Source organism: Canis lupus, chromosome 35, assembly GCF_003254725.2.
Source record: "Canis lupus dingo isolate Sandy chromosome 35, ASM325472v2, whole genome shotgun sequence".
NCBI lineage: Eukaryota > Metazoa > Chordata > Mammalia > Carnivora > Canidae > Canis > Canis lupus.
The window spans coordinates 24,469,823-24,487,812 of record NC_064277.1 but is presented as its reverse complement, the minus strand read 5'-3'; the positions used below and the strand labels follow the sequence as shown (position 1 = coordinate 24,487,812).

General features: G+C 42.8%; 4 non-coding genes and 1 pseudogene across 4 annotated transcripts; 1 reads left to right on the top strand and 4 right to left on the bottom strand.

Moving 5' to 3' along the window:
- Positions 1–1,817: 1,817 nt before the first annotated feature.
- On the bottom strand, positions 1,818–17,443 carry LOC112674424 (39S ribosomal protein L15, mitochondrial-like; annotated as a pseudogene).
- TRNAP-AGG (transfer RNA proline (anticodon AGG)) lies at positions 7,570–7,641 on the bottom strand. Its single transcript has one exon. It is a non-coding gene; the product is annotated as a tRNA-Pro (tRNA).
- TRNAI-AAU (transfer RNA isoleucine (anticodon AAU)) lies at positions 8,627–8,700 on the bottom strand. The gene has a single exon. It is a non-coding gene; the product is annotated as a tRNA-Ile (tRNA).
- Positions 9,230–9,301, bottom strand: TRNAA-CGC (transfer RNA alanine (anticodon CGC)). Its single transcript has one exon. It is a non-coding gene; the product is annotated as a tRNA-Ala (tRNA).
- TRNAK-UUU (transfer RNA lysine (anticodon UUU)) lies at positions 11,334–11,406 on the top strand. Its single transcript has one exon. It is a non-coding gene; the product is annotated as a tRNA-Lys (tRNA).
- Positions 17,444–17,990: the final 547 nt, after the last annotated feature.

The window sequence follows — 17,990 nt, the reverse complement described above, 5'->3', positions numbered from 1 at the left end:
CAACTCAGTTTTAACAATACAGCCAAGGAGCTGTAAAAATAGGGAAACAGCCTTCTGTTCTAAGAAACTCAAAAGATGTTTACAAGCCAGAAATCCAGTAAGTTCATTGACAGAAGCATATGTGGTTCATCAATAATACCTGTTCCACCCAGGATAACCCAATATAGATTTTCTGGCACCCCAGAAACCAGAACATTAGGCAGAGGCTGCAGGGTGAGGAAAGGGAGTTCAGGCTTTACAGTAAGACTTAGGGCTTCTTCATATGCACAACATGTGGTCTGGAAATCCTCCACGGTTGTTCCATTGTAGGTAGAATATCTATAGGAATCAGACATGAGGTCTTTGTTCCTTTGATTTGATGTGGTAAACGCTGGTAATTTCTTTATGACCCAATTCTGTCACTACCACCTATTTTTAAATCAGCCAAAGCAAGGCCCTCCTCTCCTAGGGCCAGGAAACACAGCCAGGGACTCGCTCATCCAATCTGTTACATCCCCTCAGTAGGTAGGAGACAACCTTATTGAAGGCCCAGACCATGTTGTGTGTTTTCCTGTTAAGTATCCAACATGAGAAAGGTGCTTATGATAAACGTGTTCATCAGTTGATGTGAAAAATTCCTTGTCTGGTAAAGGGGATTTGGAAAACAGTCAAGGTTCAGTGTACCCTTGTAGGAAACTTCTTGTTCATGCATTTTCTTTTAGGTTCTTATAAGTTCTGGTTTGTTAAGGAATGGTTTAATAACAAACCAAGTTATGGAATCCTGAATAAAAATTTAAATAAACTCTTGGTGCATAAATTACTTTATAAACTGAATCCCAGATTAGCAATATAGAAGGTAGATAAGTTAACAAACCAAAATATTGAATCATTTAGGTTTTTAAGTTTTTTCTTTTAAAATAACCAGGAATGATTTCCTGGGTTTTCCTCTGGAAAAATTGTCATGAATCATTCAAGATTTAATTGCAGCAGGATAAATTGAGCTTTTGTACTGTTTAGGTATGACACATTTCTGTAAAGCTAAATAAACTAGCTGACTGCTGAGTCTTTTACATTAACTGAGTTTAATTTTCACATTACCAGTTGTTTTTATGGCTTATATAATCACCAATTTTCCAAAAATCATTTAAATGAGAAACAAAGGTCTCCAATATCTATGAAATAAGTAAAGTATCAGAATTAGAACACTTAACTTCTTCAAGAAAAAGGCTGATGGCTTCATCATTATTGTCTACTCTTATCAGATGAATTGAGAAAAGGAATGCACCTGTAATTTCTGTTTCGGTTTTGCTAGCAAATATTGTACTACTTATTCACTGGTCTTAAACCTTTAACTCACATCCCACATCTTAATAATCCAGAGTCAAAGGCTTTTCACCTTGACACTGGATAGGAGACCTTCCTGGAGGCTGTTGACGAAGATGAGCCAACACTACTAACTGCTCTAACCCTGACTGAGCAGGCCTAGTGGTCACACCCATTCCACCTGCACAATTCATACTGATTTGCAGCAATGATAACACAAGATTTGGAAAAAATATCATGAAAAAATGAAGAAGAAATACACTAAAACCTATCATCTTCCTCCGGCAGAAAACCAGGGAATTTGTTTCTTTAATTGAGAAAGAACCCACACCAATTCAGTTCCTCTCTGCAGCCCTTGCTTATTACATTTAATTTTAGATAAAAATGGAAATAGGGCTACATAGAAATTAAACATCAACATCTAGAGAATCACAAATGAAGACAAGACAGTGAGAAATATGCATGTTTCTGTCCTTGTTCTTCCAGAATTCTAACAACTTGTTTTTCTTTTAAGTTCATGAGCTGTAATACTTGAGATTCTCATCTGTAGGTTTTAAGATTTTCTTATCTGCTGTATTTATCACCCAGAGGCAAGATCAAAGAAAATCTGCCTTGGATTCTTTCAAATACTAAGCATTTTGAAGAGTTCATCTTTAGTGATATCAAGTAAAATGTAGCGATACTCTAGGCAAGTATAACTCTTGCTTTGAGAAATTTGGCAGGATCCACCAGGCAACCACGACTTTGCATCAGTATAATATGGTATCAATGCTTCAGATGGAAGCATTTGTTTTGGAATGGGTTGTCTGTGCAGAAAGAATAGAACAGGTCGGTACAGAATTTCTAGACTTCTTGAATCATAGAAGGCCATAGTAACGACACTACCATTTTTTTCGATTGCAGCAATGGCTAATTCTGATGCCAACCGTACTCCAATATTAACTTTCATCATAACGGTGTCAGCTCCCTCCTCTACCAGCTGGACACCATAATCTCTTTAAAGTGGCTGGATGGTCATACATCTCCCATTGACAAGCTGAGTTAATTCAATTGGTTGAGTAGGATCCACTTGGCCAAATTGATAAGATACTGCAATCTATTGAGGCTCAAAGGCTGATAATGGCATCTGAAGCTATGATGACCTTCATTAAACTCATATTTTCGGATTTGAATGTAAAATGGAGTCTGCCCCCCCCCCCCCCCCCCCCCCCCCCCCGCCCAAAGGCCAGTCTGGGCTGGGTTCCTCTCTGTTGTTCTCCTTTATGGCCTTGGCTATGTTTTCTACCTCTTCTCCAATCTCCTGCCATCTTTCCGGTTTCCTGGAGCCTGGATTGGGCTTTAGGGTGGTGAAGCTCACATGGGGCAGGGTCCGGAGCAGGCCGAGTGCCCTGGCCCCACCCCCTGCCCTGCATAGGGCCGGCCATTACCTGCACGGTCCAGGCCCTCCAAGAGCCTGTTCATGCATTTTATATCGACTCTTGATCCTTGCTTTTACTGTGTATATAATGACAATACCTCCAAACACTAGGGAGTCCACCTAGTTTAAAACATGATTCCCTGTACCCAACAGTATAGGTGTGATTGATCTAAATAGGCAAAATACAGAAGAATTTTAGAACTTAATATAACATTACACAGAGCAAGTGATAGATTAATGACAATATTCAGGTTCCTGGGTAAGGAAAAAAGGAAGGTTTGGTTGGAAGAGGATGGAGAGTGGTAATTTGTCTTGACGCCATCGTGCCCGGACGTGGACATTCTTTCAATGCAGTCTGGATATTCCAAGGCTTGTGGCAGTCTCGAGGTGCAGACAGCAGGCAGTATCAGGTGTTCACAACAACACAAATGTTATCATCTAACTCCTTCTGCTCTGATTAGACACTAGCCAAGCTTTTATATGATTTTTGTCTTCCTAAATTTGAGGGCAATTACAACACATACACAGACACACACATGTACTGGGCCACCTAACAGTTTGTTTCTTGGCATAAGTTCATTCATAAAGCAGGCACTCTATCTTCAAAGTTATCCTTGTCCTTCAAGTCCCCATTAAAATCCCTTGGACAGCCTGCCAGACATACCCAGAAATCAGGTCACTTCTCCACACCTGCCCTGTGACCACTCAGGTGTGACTTGACCCTTTCGGCCACCAAGAGCCTTCTAACAGGTGTCCTTGTTTCTAGCATATCTCCTTCAGATCTCTTCTCAACACAGCAGCCAGAGTTATTCTTTTAGAAGCTAGGTTAGTTCCTGTCACTCTTCTACACAGAAACTTCAGAGACTTCCTGTCTCACCCAGTTCAAAGTCCTTACAAAGACTGTAAGACCTCACATTTTTTGACCTCCTCCCATGACTCATTTCCCCTTAAATGTTCTGCTCCAGCCACACTACTGCAAACATGCTTTTGCCTTCAGCTCTGCCTGATTCTTCTACTTAGAAACTCTTGAAAATAACACTGTGGCCCCTCTGTGTTCAAATGTTACCTTCAGTAAGGCTAACCCAATAATCCTGTTTAATACTATGATGAGACTCCCACCTATTCCCAGCACTCTGATCACATTCTAACATCAATTTTAGTTTACTTGTATCTTTGTTTGTTATTGTCTGCCTCCTTCCATAGAACTTAAGTGGCAGGTATCTTTGGTTTGTTCACTGATAAATCTCAAACACCCAAAACAATGCCTGACACACAGGAGTGGTCAAGAAATGTCTAGAATGAATAAATGGATGAGCATGTTTTATTTGGGTTATCAGGACCTCATCCCTCCAGAGTCTACATGAACTGGCAAGAGGAAGAGACAGAGGCAGAAAAGCATATAACATCAAGTTTCTGAACCAAAAGCTAATGATAAACACCTACAATCAGTGTTTTCCATCAGATATTGGCTCTTTGTGGGATTCTAGCCTGAGTAGGCAGCCAACTTGCCACATCTATCATGTTAAAATAGAAAGAACAACCTTAAAAGTGCTCGTTTCTAAGGCATCAGAGATTCAGCCTCACTAAGACTGAGATGGGGCCCAGGAATCAAGTTTTTGAAGCTCACCAGGTGATTCACATGTACGGCCATATTTGGATACCCAAGTTAGAGCATGCCCACTGAATTGTCCTGAGGCCTGAAGAGAACATTAGGACAATGTTAGTGAAGAGAGAGGAACATAAATGGCTAATTGTGCTTTTAGAATAAACGAGGAGGTATGTATGTGTGTGCTTTCTCTATTATGGCCATGGGCATTTTGTCAGTAAGTGCTAGTAAACCTAGGGAAGCTTCAAAGGAATGATAAAGGAGGACAGGCATGATGAAATTTTCAGAGGAACAAGGAAATCTCACAGAAAGGGTCAATTTCACCATGGAAATGATTTTCAAGCCACTCCGGAATAGCACAAACCATTCCTATCGGGGATCATATTGCCCAGGCACAGAACTGAGTTAACCTAGTCCATAACCAGAATGGAATTAGACTTCATTTTGGACCTCATTTCTCAATGTGCAGAAATTTGGTTAAGAAAAAAGGAGTGGGCAGCCCCGGTGGCGCAGTGGTTTAGCGCCGCCTGCAGCCCAGGGCATGATCCTGGAGACCCTGGAGAATGGAGTCCCACGTCAGGCTCTCTGTATGATGCCTGCTTCTCCCTCTGCCTGGGTCTCTGCCTCTCTCTGTCTCTATGAATAAATAAAAGATCTTTAAAAAAAAAAAAAAAGGAGTAAAAAGGATACACAGTAGGAATGAAATGAACGAACATAACTGGTTGGACAGGGCAGGTTTTTCCTAGAGGTGGAGAGTTCAGAGAAGTTGGAAGTAGAAATGCAATTTGGATTCTGAAAAACAAGCTTAAATCTTTGGATTTTATTGTGAAGGTAACTGCAATCTGTTGTGGGTTGTTTGATTCTTCCATTTGTCATATATGAAGGGAAGAAAGGTTGGAAACAGCATTACCTATCAGGAGGTACGTTGTGCTATCCAGGTGTGAGTGAGCAGGAACCAAACAGGTGGGTGAGGTAGTGGTAATGGGAAATTCATCTCCCAGAAGATAAGATGAAATTAGAGAGGGAGACAAACCATAAGAGACTCTTAACTCTAGGAAACAAACTGAGGGTTGCTGGAGGGGAGGAGGTGGGTGAGGCTGGGGTCACTGGGTGATGGGCATGAAAGAGGGCACGTGATGTACAAGATATGAGCACTGAGTGATATAAGACTTATAAGACTTATAAGACTGATGAGTCACTGACCTCCGCCTTTGAAACGGAAGGGAGAAAGAGAGAGAAAGAAAGAAAAAAAGAAGAAGAAAGAAAGAAAAGAAAGAAAGAAAGAAAGAAAGAAAGAAAGAAAGAAAGAAGAAAGAAAGAAAGAGAGAAAGAAAAAAGAAAGAAAGAAAGAAAGAAAGAAAGAAGAAAGAAAGAAAGAGAAAGAAAGAAAGAAAGAAAGAAGAAAGAAAGAAAGAAAGAAAGAAAGAAAGAAAGAAAGAAAGAAAGAAAGAAAGAAAGAAAGAAAGAAAGAAAGAAAAGAAAGAAAGATCGTTCATCTCCCATTATTCCCTAATGACACTTGCTTGGGCCAGAAAGTGGAGTCTCAAAACTCTGCGCGGACATTGCCGCCTCTCACCTCTGCCCTGTGTTTGGATTATTTTTTCCACCTTCAGATTATACCTTTTCCAACATTTCTGCATCCTTCTCCCTGTATCCTAAACCTTTTTTCTCGGGGGGTAGTACTTCTGAATCATCCGTGTAGCTTAAATACACAGAGCCCAAGCCCTACCTCAGCTAGGCCAGAAAAATGCATTCCCGGCAGGGGGCGCTGCGCCTACACCGCAAGCTGAATAGAGCAAGTCAGAGCAGCTTAGCAGAGAGCTGGTGAACCGTGGCCACTTGCTGTGATTCCAGAATTCCACTCCTTAAAAGTGTTGACCTCCAAAATTCCTCTTGTTCGACAGCGGTGTGGGACTTAATTTCTCAATGTGCAGAAATTCAATTAAGAAAAAACACTGAAAAAGTAAGGCAGTCACCCAATACAGGGCTCAAACCCACAGCCCCTGGATTAAGGGCTCTATACCTCTATTGACTGAGCTAGTCAGGGAACCTAAAGAGCTCCTTCCCCAATTTATTATGAGGACATATAAATTCTTCTTGGGCCTGCTAGGAATGCAGGATTCCAGATTTTGCTTGATTATTTTTGTTTTATAAAGATGGCATGAAAGCCAAGATGTATAAGCATTATTCTAAATGACTGTGCACATCCCACCCACTTTCACTACATCTCGGCCCACCTCCATTCTCACCATCTGCTGCAATAGACCCCAGAAGGTTTCTGGGATCCAAAGGTCGGCATCTCTGGGCGCTGTAACACTTACCCCAACTCTGGCATTCCCAGAGCCACGGACTGGTTGCCTATGCTCTTCCAGGCATGGAGGTGAGGAGTCCAGGCCCTCCTGGGCCCTCTCTGTGGCCCCCCTGTCACCTGCCAGCCTCCACGGTGCTCTGTGGATGCGGCCCTGAAGAAAATCTATGCGGTTTTTTTTTCCCCTCCCTTTCAGGCCCCCATGCTTGCTCATTTTTTGTACTTCTTCACCATCAAGGCTGACACACACCTCAAGAGAGGAGGCGCAAATTCATTTTAATATAAATTATTTGACAACCACTAGAATATGGGATCCAGTGATTTTTTTTAATGTCTCATTTATCACCGACTACAGAAGTTCATCGAATATAACAGATGCTAAACAAATTGCTGTGTACCAAATATCTGAGTGTACCAACAGTATCTCCAGGAGGCGAGAGAAAGTGCCCCTTCCCAATAAGGAACCAGAACCCGGACCTCCTGAAAGATCGGGGAATAGGCAACGCTATGCTAACGAGGAAAGCCAAGATATCTTGTACAAAGTTTGCCAAAACCCCAACTCTGTAGTTCGGTGTTTTATTTTTCCATAAAAAAGCGATGCATGATGGTGGATGATACTGAATTGAGATGTGCATCGTCTTCCTATACTTTCCTATGATCACACCCCTGGGTTGGAACTCTAGAGGAACCAGAAACATCAGCCTTTGCAAGAATCCCTTTAGAGTTGGCGGAACACGGAATAAAAGGCAAAACTGAAAAGTGCTTGTCTCTTTCAAGTCAGAGTTCCCGTGTTACTCGGATTGAGGGAATATGCAGCCTACACACTTCTACCAGAAGTGATAGCAGTTTACTGAATGGCCTCTGTATCCGTTTGCGTTGTGTGAGAATTTGAAGGCCGAGTTAGAAAAAGTGGAATCAGGGGAAGTCACAAAAACTGGGCTCGTCCGGGATTTGAACCCGGGACCTCTCGCACCCTAAGCGAGAATCATACCCCTAGACCAACGAGCCACCTATACTGAGGCTCTCTCTGAGTATATTGAATATTTAGTAAAAACAATTTTTTTTTTTGGTATTCCATTCATATTTGGGTGTGTGTAACTATAACCGACCTTTATTTGGACCCTCCCTCCTTTCTTATTTTCAAAACCGGGTAGACGTGGCTCTCAGCACTTCCCCAGTCCTCGCAAGGAGCGCATCAAGCCTTAGTGCTTCGCAGAGGGCGCTGACCCATCCCGTGTAAGCAACAGCCAGGGCGGCTGCTCCGACAGTGCAGCAGCCTGAGCTCCTCCTCACCTGCACCGGTCGAGGCCCGAGCAGCCCCTCCCTCCCTCTGCAGGGGGACCAGGCCCACCGCCGCTCGCACGTCCCCGACCCTCGGGACACTCGGCCTGGTCCCGAGGTCCCCCACGCCCATAGCGGACGCGTGGGAGCTCCTACCGCTGTGAGGTCGTGGTTGGATACAGGAAATCAGCGGCCCTAGGAACACTGGGAGACCCAGGGAGCCGGAGCCGGCTTCGGTGGAGAAGTTGGCTGACACAGAGCGTAAGGACCAGAACCGGCCAAAGCAAAGGGGCTGCGGCCGTCGCCACCAGGCCGCACGGGGCAGTAGGGGCCGCAAGGCGAGGACACCGTGCGGGAGAGCCCTATAGGTCAGAGTGGTGAGAACCTGCTCGTCTCTCAGACGGATTCCTCCCCTGTCCCGCGCGATGATGGACCCAAACCGCAATCCGACACCGTTTTCCTTCTAAATGAATTTAACAATCCCTACGGTGTCCGGCTGGCTTTTCTGCTTCTCGGAGCAAACTTTCTGAGCACGAGGGCTTGCCAAGAGGGGTTCCCAGGGCTCTCCTACGATGGAGTGGACTCGCGGCAAAACGTTTCTTATGGGGACGCAGTCTTAACTTAGAACGCGGGCCTCCTTTTCCACCGGAGGGTCACCAGGAGGATTTAACTCAAGGCAAGGGCAAAAAAAAAAAAACAAAAAACGTCGGACTGGCCCGTACGGGGATCGAACCCGCGACCTTGGCGTTATTAGCACCACGCTCTAACCAACTGAGCTAACCGGCCAACTACGCAACAAGGGCGTTCAAAGTCACAACAAGAAGGTATTGTTGCAGCTTTTTACGCTGCAAACAGCATGGTGCATCTGCGCTGCTGATTTTGCCCGCACCGAGCTAGGCTTCGTCCCTTTCCCAATACTTGTCCTATGTTTTTCGTGCTCCTGACGCAGCAACGAGGTGCTAGCAATACCCTCCCCCCCACTCCCTCTCTGTATTTTGAGGCCAAGATTATCTCTGCCTCTGAAGACCAGCCGGATACTACAAATTGCCTTTCATTAATGGGTCCTGGGCTAATTTCCAGGCTGATCTGCTTCCGCCATCTCTCCTTCCGGTGTTTTTTTTTCTACGTTTCCAGGGCTACTGGTTTCAGGTAAAGATGAACCCAAATACCTTAGAGTTATCCTGTTTTCCTCCCTACATACACAATTCTAAAAGCAGTGGCTACAAGGACACTGTGGAAATCGATGAAGAGGATATCAAGTCTAGTGATTCCACGTTTTAAAAACATGGTTTCTGATTGTGTTGGCAAAACATCTTGGAGATGCCGGGGATCGAACCCGGGGCCTCATACATGCGAAGCATGCGCTCTACCACTGAGCTACATCCCCAGCCCTGCAAGCCCTGTCTTTCTAACTCTTCCCAATTCTTTGACTCCTATTTTCCTCCCCAGGAACCAGAAGATATTTTGAATACTGAGATTAAATTTTCCTTTATCTGCTCAGCAAAATCATAACATAGTTAAAAGAGCAACATCCATATTCCAAGTAGAGGAGTCTTCCAGCTATGGGACGTTTGTCAGACACTTAACCTAGAGACTAAGAGATGGAACCAAATACCTAAAAATCTGATGAGAAAAAGGACAGAGAGACTCTAAAAGCTTCTTTCTCATATGTTATCTAACTCGAATTTAAATAAAAATTTGAAAATAAAAAGCTCCTTTCTTTCCTTTTTTTTTTTCTCTTTTATTTTAAAGACACGTGAGAGGTACTGCAGTGATCTATAGGCTAATAAGATCCCTGGCAACTTGAAGCTGAATTGAGAGAGAAGTGGAAGAGTGTCTCAGAACAGGCGATATTTATTTACTTGAAGATAAATTGGCTGAAGAAATAACGACCTAAGGCAAGTCTTCCACCTGGATAAAACGGATCCAAATACTATAAGGGGCTCTCACCCATACAGAGCAGAAGGTCTTCTAGAGTCATAGTTGGCCTTGGGACTCAAGACATCCAGTGCTAAAACTGGGAAGTTAGTCACCCCACTGCACTTGGGTCCAGTCCCAGAATCCAGAATTTCCAGGCCAAAGCCCTAACCGGGCTTCTAGAAGGATGGATCTCCTCTATGAGTCTCTGGAGCACAAGGCTGGGAAGAGGAGGGAGGAGTGGGTCAATAGCAGGCCTCCTGTTTTCTTCTGGACCCTTCTTCCCAGCCCTGGAAATGTTAGGGTGCCCTAGTGCTTGCAGGGCATGTGTTCAGGGATCAATAGAATATCATGCCCAAATTGTGCTGGTACTCAAGGACACCGACTGAGAAGATGATTAAGTAAACAGAGATGACTAAGTAAACCTGAGATTGGTTTGTTTGTTTATAGATACATAAGTTTGGATTTTATTATGGAAATTTCCATAGTATATTGTTCACAAACTTAGAAACACTATAATAGACGCCAAATTATAAAGAACAAAAGAGAGAGAATAAACCCCAAATTTAAGACAGTGTTTACCTGGGAGGGTGAAGAGATAGGACCCCAGAGGGACAAATGAAAATTGGTAATTGTCTAAGCTGAGAAATGCACATGTAGATGTACACAGTATTCTAATTAGTTTTCTTAAAACCCATATACAATGTAGGATGTGGACAACCAAGGACAGTGGGTATATGGGAACTTTATATTTTTGCAACTTTTTGGTAAATATAAAACTACTCAAAAGTTAAGAGTTTATTTAAATTAAAAATTAATAAATGAAGACAGCTGACACCCAGCACAAAATCAAACCACTCCCTCTGTTTCTCGATCCATATTCAGGTGTCCAAAGTGCCACCTAAAACCTTAAAAGCACCAGCAATGAATCAGCTTCATTTTGAAAGTGCTCTGTTTGAGGCCAAACGTAGAATATTTGAGATATTTCTCTGGGAAACTGAGGAACTGAAGGCCAGCATTCCATAGTTCTTGACTGCACTGAATTTTATATAGTATAGTATATATCTCTATATAGTATTGACCTATACAGATAGTGTGTGTGTGTGATATATAGTGTGTGTGTATATACACACATATAGTGTATATACACATATAGTGTATATATATACATGCATACATATATATACATAAACATATACTGTGTGTATATATATATATACACATATATGTATCTCTATACTTTATAGGGAGAAAGAATTTGGGGCAACATTATAATTAATATAATATGGTTAGACCTTGGTATTAAAGAAGACCCTCCTTGTGACTTTCTATGCTAATTAGTATATTTCTAAGCATTTTCTAAACGAGCAATGCTGAACCAGAATCACAGGTGAAACTTCTAAAATAATTTCCTCCTTCAAATTTAGGGATAGATTGACTACAGTTGATGTGTCAGAAGCATTTCATGTGAGCCAGTTGAGGTGTATGAGAACTCTATGTGAGCCCGGATAGCTCAGTCGGTAGAGCATCAGACTTTTAATCTGAGGGTCCAGGGTTCAAGTCCCTGTTCGGGCGGTTTGTGCTTTTCTCCCCTGCTCCTGCATTTTTAACCCAGCAAGTATATAACCGGAAAGAAGATAATATCAAATCAAAGGCTGATTTCACTAAATAATGAGGGGATCCTGAACACAATACAGATATCATAACCTAGGATTTGTCCAGAATGTAGAATGGCCTTTTAGTAAGGTGGCTGGAAGCTGCAGCATGCTAAACATTTCATCCAGAGCACAAGTAAAAGTTTCATTAACAACGGTCACAAGTTATCAAAAGTCAAAACAGAACTGCTTCCTCTGCCCTACACTGGAGTGCTCCTTTCCAATCCTCTACTTTGCTCAGCTCTGGGGATGCCCACATCAGCCCTTAGAATTCAGGTCCCAGTTGCAGCAACTTCCAAACTTTTTGGCCATTTCCAGTTTGAACTTGAGTTTACATCTGGACCCAGACACACAAATGTAGCAGGAACAAAATTGACTAACCACTGACCCTCACATATGCACTGCATTCTGATATTTCAGATTCCCTCCTATTTACAATGCTGGGAACTAGCCACCAGTAAATTGATTCCACATCCCCCTCAGTGGGAAACATTGGGCTTAGAGTAATCACAAAGATGGAATTACAGGGTGATGCATCCTGTGCCAAGTAACCTGCCTGCTCTGCCCCTTCCCAGAAATCCCAGGCCCCAAAAACCTCAAGTGACCTGAGCGCATTGGCAGCAACATCATCTCTGCCCTGCTTGGAGTCTCTGAAGAAACAGAACCTGGCAGCCCTTGCTTGAGATTTCATTTGGTCATTGCCCAAAGCAGAATTTTCATCCTAGAGGATCCAGAAGATAATAGAGAAAGTGGATTTTACATTGCTATGAAAAATCATCAAAGTTGCTACAAGCAATTCATATATTAGATCATTATAACATGGCACTGGATTAAGGTAATGGATATGTTGTATTTCCATTCTCCATTACTGTCCCGATCCCTAAACCTGTCTCCATTAATCTTCAAACCTACAAGTCAACTAGTTCTAATCATTTGTTTTACCAGAAAAAGCCAAATGTGGCAGGCACCTTCCACTCAAGAAACTCAGCTACTTTGAGGTTGGTGTCCAGAGGAAAAAGCTACTAGAAGTTTCCATGGGTCATTTACCCTTCTATTGGGCAGATGAGTTGAGGAAAACATCCAGATTTGAATTTTCCAAGCCATGCTTCTAGAAGAAGAAGGAAGAAAGAAGAAGAAGAAGAAGAAGAAAAAGAAGAAGAAGAAGAAGAAGAAGAAGAAGAAGAAGAAGAAGAAGAAAAGAAGAAGAAGAAGAAGAAGAAGAAGAAGAAGAAGAAGAAGAAGAAGAAGAAGAAGAAGAAAGAAAGAAAGAAAGAAAGAAAGAAAGAAAGAAAGAAAGAAAGAAAGAAAGAAAGAAAAGAGAAAAAGAAAAGAAAAAGAAAAGCTCAATGAGTGAAAGTAACTCTTTGTTGGGACATAATCCTTCATGAATCTCTCACATTTCTACATGTATTGCTAGCAAGGCACTGACTGCTCTTTGTTCTGGATTTTCTTTTCAAAGATGCTTATACAGCAAACACTGTAGAAGTGAAGACAGAAATGTCTCTCCAGAGCAATGGGTAGGCATGCTTACTGCTCATTATAAAAGAATTGAGATCCATGGTTTAGGGTTTCTTTCTTAGAATCCACTGCATGTACAGATGTCATTCATGGTTTTGCCCTCTGAGAACTAGAGCCAGGGAACCAGAGAAAAAAATGCTCGTAATCTGGCTATTGCTATTACTAGAGTAATGGACTTTCCATTGTCTCTAACCCAGGAGTCTTGTGAATTATACCAGTATCCACGGAACCCTGTGTAGCAAGTTTAGCTTTCACGCTGGGTAAAATTTCAGACCTTGCCCATTTCTTGGCACTCATCAACCCGACGCTCTCCTCTTCCTTCTGTGTATTCCTTATCTTGGTTAGTTATACAACCACCCACATAAATCCAAAGCTAGAAACTAAGTCCTGTCTCAGACTCCTTCCCTTTCTTCATCCCTATTCCTCCTCCTCTGGATCCAACCCATTACCAAGTCTACCCGTTAAGTACTTAAGAGGAAGGGGTGCAGGGAATTCTGTGAAGACTTCATTTCCTTTTCTGCTCCCATCCTATCACGCAAATTCAGGCTCTTGCCATCTTTCTGAGGATTATGACAATCATTTTATTACTATCTTTTTTAGTATAGTGGACAGCTGTTTTTGCCACATCCTCTTGAAAGTCTTCATTTCTAGGCCTGAATAAAGCAGTATATTTCATAGTCAGGAAATCTCCACTTCCAATAACCTCCCTCTAATTCCACCATACAAAGGCCAACTGGCAGAGGTTTTTGTGAAATGCAAGTTTGCAAAGGCTTTTCCCCAGGGTTAAAACTTTTAAGTCAAACAGGATAAAATCTGAAATCCTTTGCAAGAGAAAGACTCTTCCTGAACTGCTTTGCCTCTACGGTATTTCTATCCATGACATCCTTCTTTTCTCTTGTGTTTTATCTAACCGTATGTTAACCTATGGCTCCCAGGGCAGCACAACCAAAAGTGGTGCTTAGAGCTAAATCCTTTATGCAAAGTCTCCTTTGCAAGTCTTTCTTTGTAAGGACGTATGGTTTAGAAACTGTGGAGCCAAATCTTGGAGCTTTCCACTTTTGTTTTTTTTCTTCTCTTTCCTCAGGATGTGGACAGCATTCTTTAGCATGCATATCTAAATGAAGTCATACATATAAGTAAATTTAGATATGTTATATATTTAGTACATATTATATTACACATTTAGTTACATATATATGTAACTAAAATTAATATAGTTAACAATACTGCGTTACATATTTGAAAGTTGCTAAGAGAGTAAATCTGGAACCTTCTCATCACACACACAATTTTTTTTTTGCCACTATGTAAAATGACAGATGCTTACCAGACATTGTGGTGATCATTTCACAATGTACAAAAATACCAGACTGTTATGTCATATAATTGGAACTAGTACATTATATGTCAACTGTACCTCAGAAAAAAATAAATAAAATGACCGAATTAATGGGCTGAATTCTGACTTATTTTTGTGCTCCCTCAGAACCTCATGTGATTCATGTCATCATGGTCACCTAAAAGAAATGTGACCAGGTGCAAGAAAAGTAATACTTAAATTACTAATATCTACATCTCCAGGGGGAGATGGCTCCTCTGTGCCAGGTGCTGTAGGAGGTACCTCTGCAAGGTTTCTTAACCTGGGGCCCGGTCGGTCAACCTGGAAGGAATAAATATTGACATCTTTAACATCTCTGACGTTGAACTAAAATCTGGCATGCCCTTCACATATGAATGTAGAGAGCAAAGGACAGTAAGAAGTCCCTGTGGTTTCATCGCCAAGAACAATCACAGGTTACAGCCTGCAGCCGACCGATAAATCCCCGAGACAGGAAGAGTGATGCTCCTCAAGGAACTCGGGGCTGCCTTACTGCTGATGTTTTACCAAAACCCTAAAGCTATTTTCCCTTAACAGCAGCCAGACCATCAAGGTCTTATGGAGCCCGCTTCCAGCTGACAGAGTCCCTAGAAACGGAGGTTTCCTCCACCTTCCCTCCTGCACAAACTAAAAAGTGTGTCACCATCATCCTCTCCTCAGGATCACCCCTTCTCCTGCCCGCGGGTCCTGCCCCAGCTACCATGGAAACACCTGCTGCACCGGTCCCGGGCCCCTGTCACCGGAACCCACATCCGATGACAGCAGCATCGCAGACCTGAGCGAGGAGACACCTTGTAAATGGCTCATACTTACTCTTCCGACGTGACAGTGGCCGTAAGACGGGGCTTGATGTAGAACATTCAATACGTCAACTCAGTGTTATTTTACATGCTTGGTAACTGTTTTTGTCGTATAATTGCCCTTTCTCTATTTGTTACTGCTTTCTTAGAATATAATTTTGAGGAGGGCTCTACGGGCAGTATCGCGAGGCCAGAGGGCACTGAAGCCCCTAAGGGGTGCCCAGGCCCCAAGTGGCTTCCGGCTCTGACAATCCCCTTCGGGCAGGGTCCTGGGGGTTAGCGCCCTGAACCCCAGGCCTCCGCACGGTTGTGAGGGGTCCAAGGAATCCGGGAAGGAGCTTCACAGGGCCGGCCTCCCTCAGCCGGCTGGAGCCGGGCCGCGACGCCCGAAGCAGAGGCCTCCCGAAGCCCTAGAGAGGCTGGAAGTGCTTGGTGCGGCCCTAAGGGCTCTGGGCGCGCATGCGGGGGGCGCTCGTACTTCAGGGTCGTGCCCCACGTGGGGTGGGGAGCGCTGGAGCGGGTTGAGGGCATTTGGCGCCGTTTTTACGAAGATCGCTGTGTCCACTGTTGAGAAGAGGGCTTTTAGGGCCGGCAGTGAGGCTCCAACCTGATAGCCGGAGGCCAGCCTGGCAGCGCACCGGACAGGCCCCAGATGGTGGGGCCGCCACAGGAAAGCTGTGAGTGGGTTAAGGAGAAAAACTGGGTACCCTGCTCCCTGCCCCAACTAATACACATCATGCCTCCTAGTTAACAACCATCAATAAAGGAAACCTGACCCGGGGGTGGCAGCGCTTTCTCTTCTCTCTCAAGGTGCCTGCTCTCATGTCTGGAGATTGTACTTTTTGCTTTAATAAACTGCCCCACTTGTGTCACTTTGCTGTGCTGTGTGTCTGTCCTGGGGTTCCTTCTCGTGACCAAGAACCTGTGGTGATGCCTTCAGGTCTGGCTGAGCCAAGGCTCCAGGGCCCCGGGGTACCCCCAGTTCACCAGGCAATAAAACTAAGAGGTACGGAAGGAAGTGGATACAGGAAAGTAAGTTTCCCTCTCTCTTTCCAGCTCTTCCAGGACCAGGGCCTCCGTTTTGAGAGTCACAAATTTTATTATGGAAAACTCTGGATCACTCAAGCTGTTTGGTGTCAGACACCCAAATTCTCAAAATATTCATAAACCAGGATGTCAATTTATTAATTTACAGATAGGAATGTAAGTACCAAGTGGGTCAGAAAAGGGGGCAAAGAGGTTTAAAGTATAATAATCACTATTTCCTAATTTAGATTTAGAAATATTTGTCTAAAATATTTAGAAATATTTGTCTAAAAAACTACCATCTTTGTATAGAAAAAAATAGGTCTTTCTAGTTTTATGTTGCTAGAGAAACACTGAAATCCTGAATTCCATATGACCACTTCCCCATTGAATTTAGAGTCCTTTTATTCTTTTATTACTACCCTTCTTAATATATGTGTGTATGTATGTATGTATGTATGTATATTTATTTATTTATTTTACTTATGAGAGACACAGAGAGGCAGAAGCAGGGTCCCTGCAGGGAGCCCGATAGGGAATTCAATCCCAGGACCCCAGAATCAGGTCCTGAGCCAAAGGCAAATGCTCAACCGCTGAGCCACCCAGGTACCCCTAATTACTATCTTTCTTTAGTGGAAATTACAACCGTTTAACATGCAGAATATTATTTCTTGCACTTGATTGTTTCCTGATGGTGTCTTGGGAAATGCCTTAATTTACACAGGAACTGGACAGATCACATTTGAAATTTAAACTACTGATCTTAAAAAAAAAAAATATATATATATATATATATATATATATATATATATATATATATATATATATATACCACTGATCTTTTCAACAATGGAAAGCTTCCAGGCCCTGCAGTTGTAGACCTGGCTCTTAATTTGGATTTTTCTACTCACTGTATTATCTCAAGGGAAATTATTTCATTTCTATTTGCATCAGTTTCACTAAATGTAAAGCAAAAGGGGGATACTAATATTCAGCTCAAAGGGTCATGGAAATCACTGGACAGATACAGTGTTTGGCAAACAATAAGCACTCAAGAAATAACTTATTGTTAAAAAAAACCTACTACAATTTGGCTATGCATTAATTTTTTTTAATTCAACAGTTTATTGAACATCAACTATGCACCATATTCTCTTAACATCTTTGCACATGTTATTACTCTTACTAGAAGGCTTTCCTCCACTCCTTCCTTGCTTGACCACTCCTGTTTTCATTTTGCTGCCTAGGTGTCAAAATTACCCAGGAAGTTCTCCCTGAAACCCCTTTATACGCTCTGGCATCAGGTTCAGGGCTTCCGCAGCAGTATCACCACAACACTAAGCACAGTACTGTGTGGTGACTTTTTGCATTTGACTTTGGCTTCTGATGACAGAGAATGCTTTTCTTTGGTCCTGACCTGTTCTTGCTTGGCAAAGAGAAAGCACAGATACAGGTTTTGCTGTTAACCAAATAAAATGGGGCAGGAATAGTTGAGCAGAGGGAAGGACAGCAATACAGCATGGTAATATAGAATTTCATGCAATTCAGTGTGACGGCCATCTAATTTGTCTTCCTTCTTCAACTTTTGCCCTCTCCAGATGGCTGATTGCTTGCCCCCCTACCCCCACTTAGAATGTGTTCTCTGTTGGAACGCTAATGGTATCCCATCACTTTCAGAGAAAAATTACAGCTTGGAGGGTCTTCCATTTCCTGGCCCTCGGCTTTCTCTGCAATCCTATCAGCTGTCACTCTTATCCATCTTCTTTCCAGTTTAGCCACTTC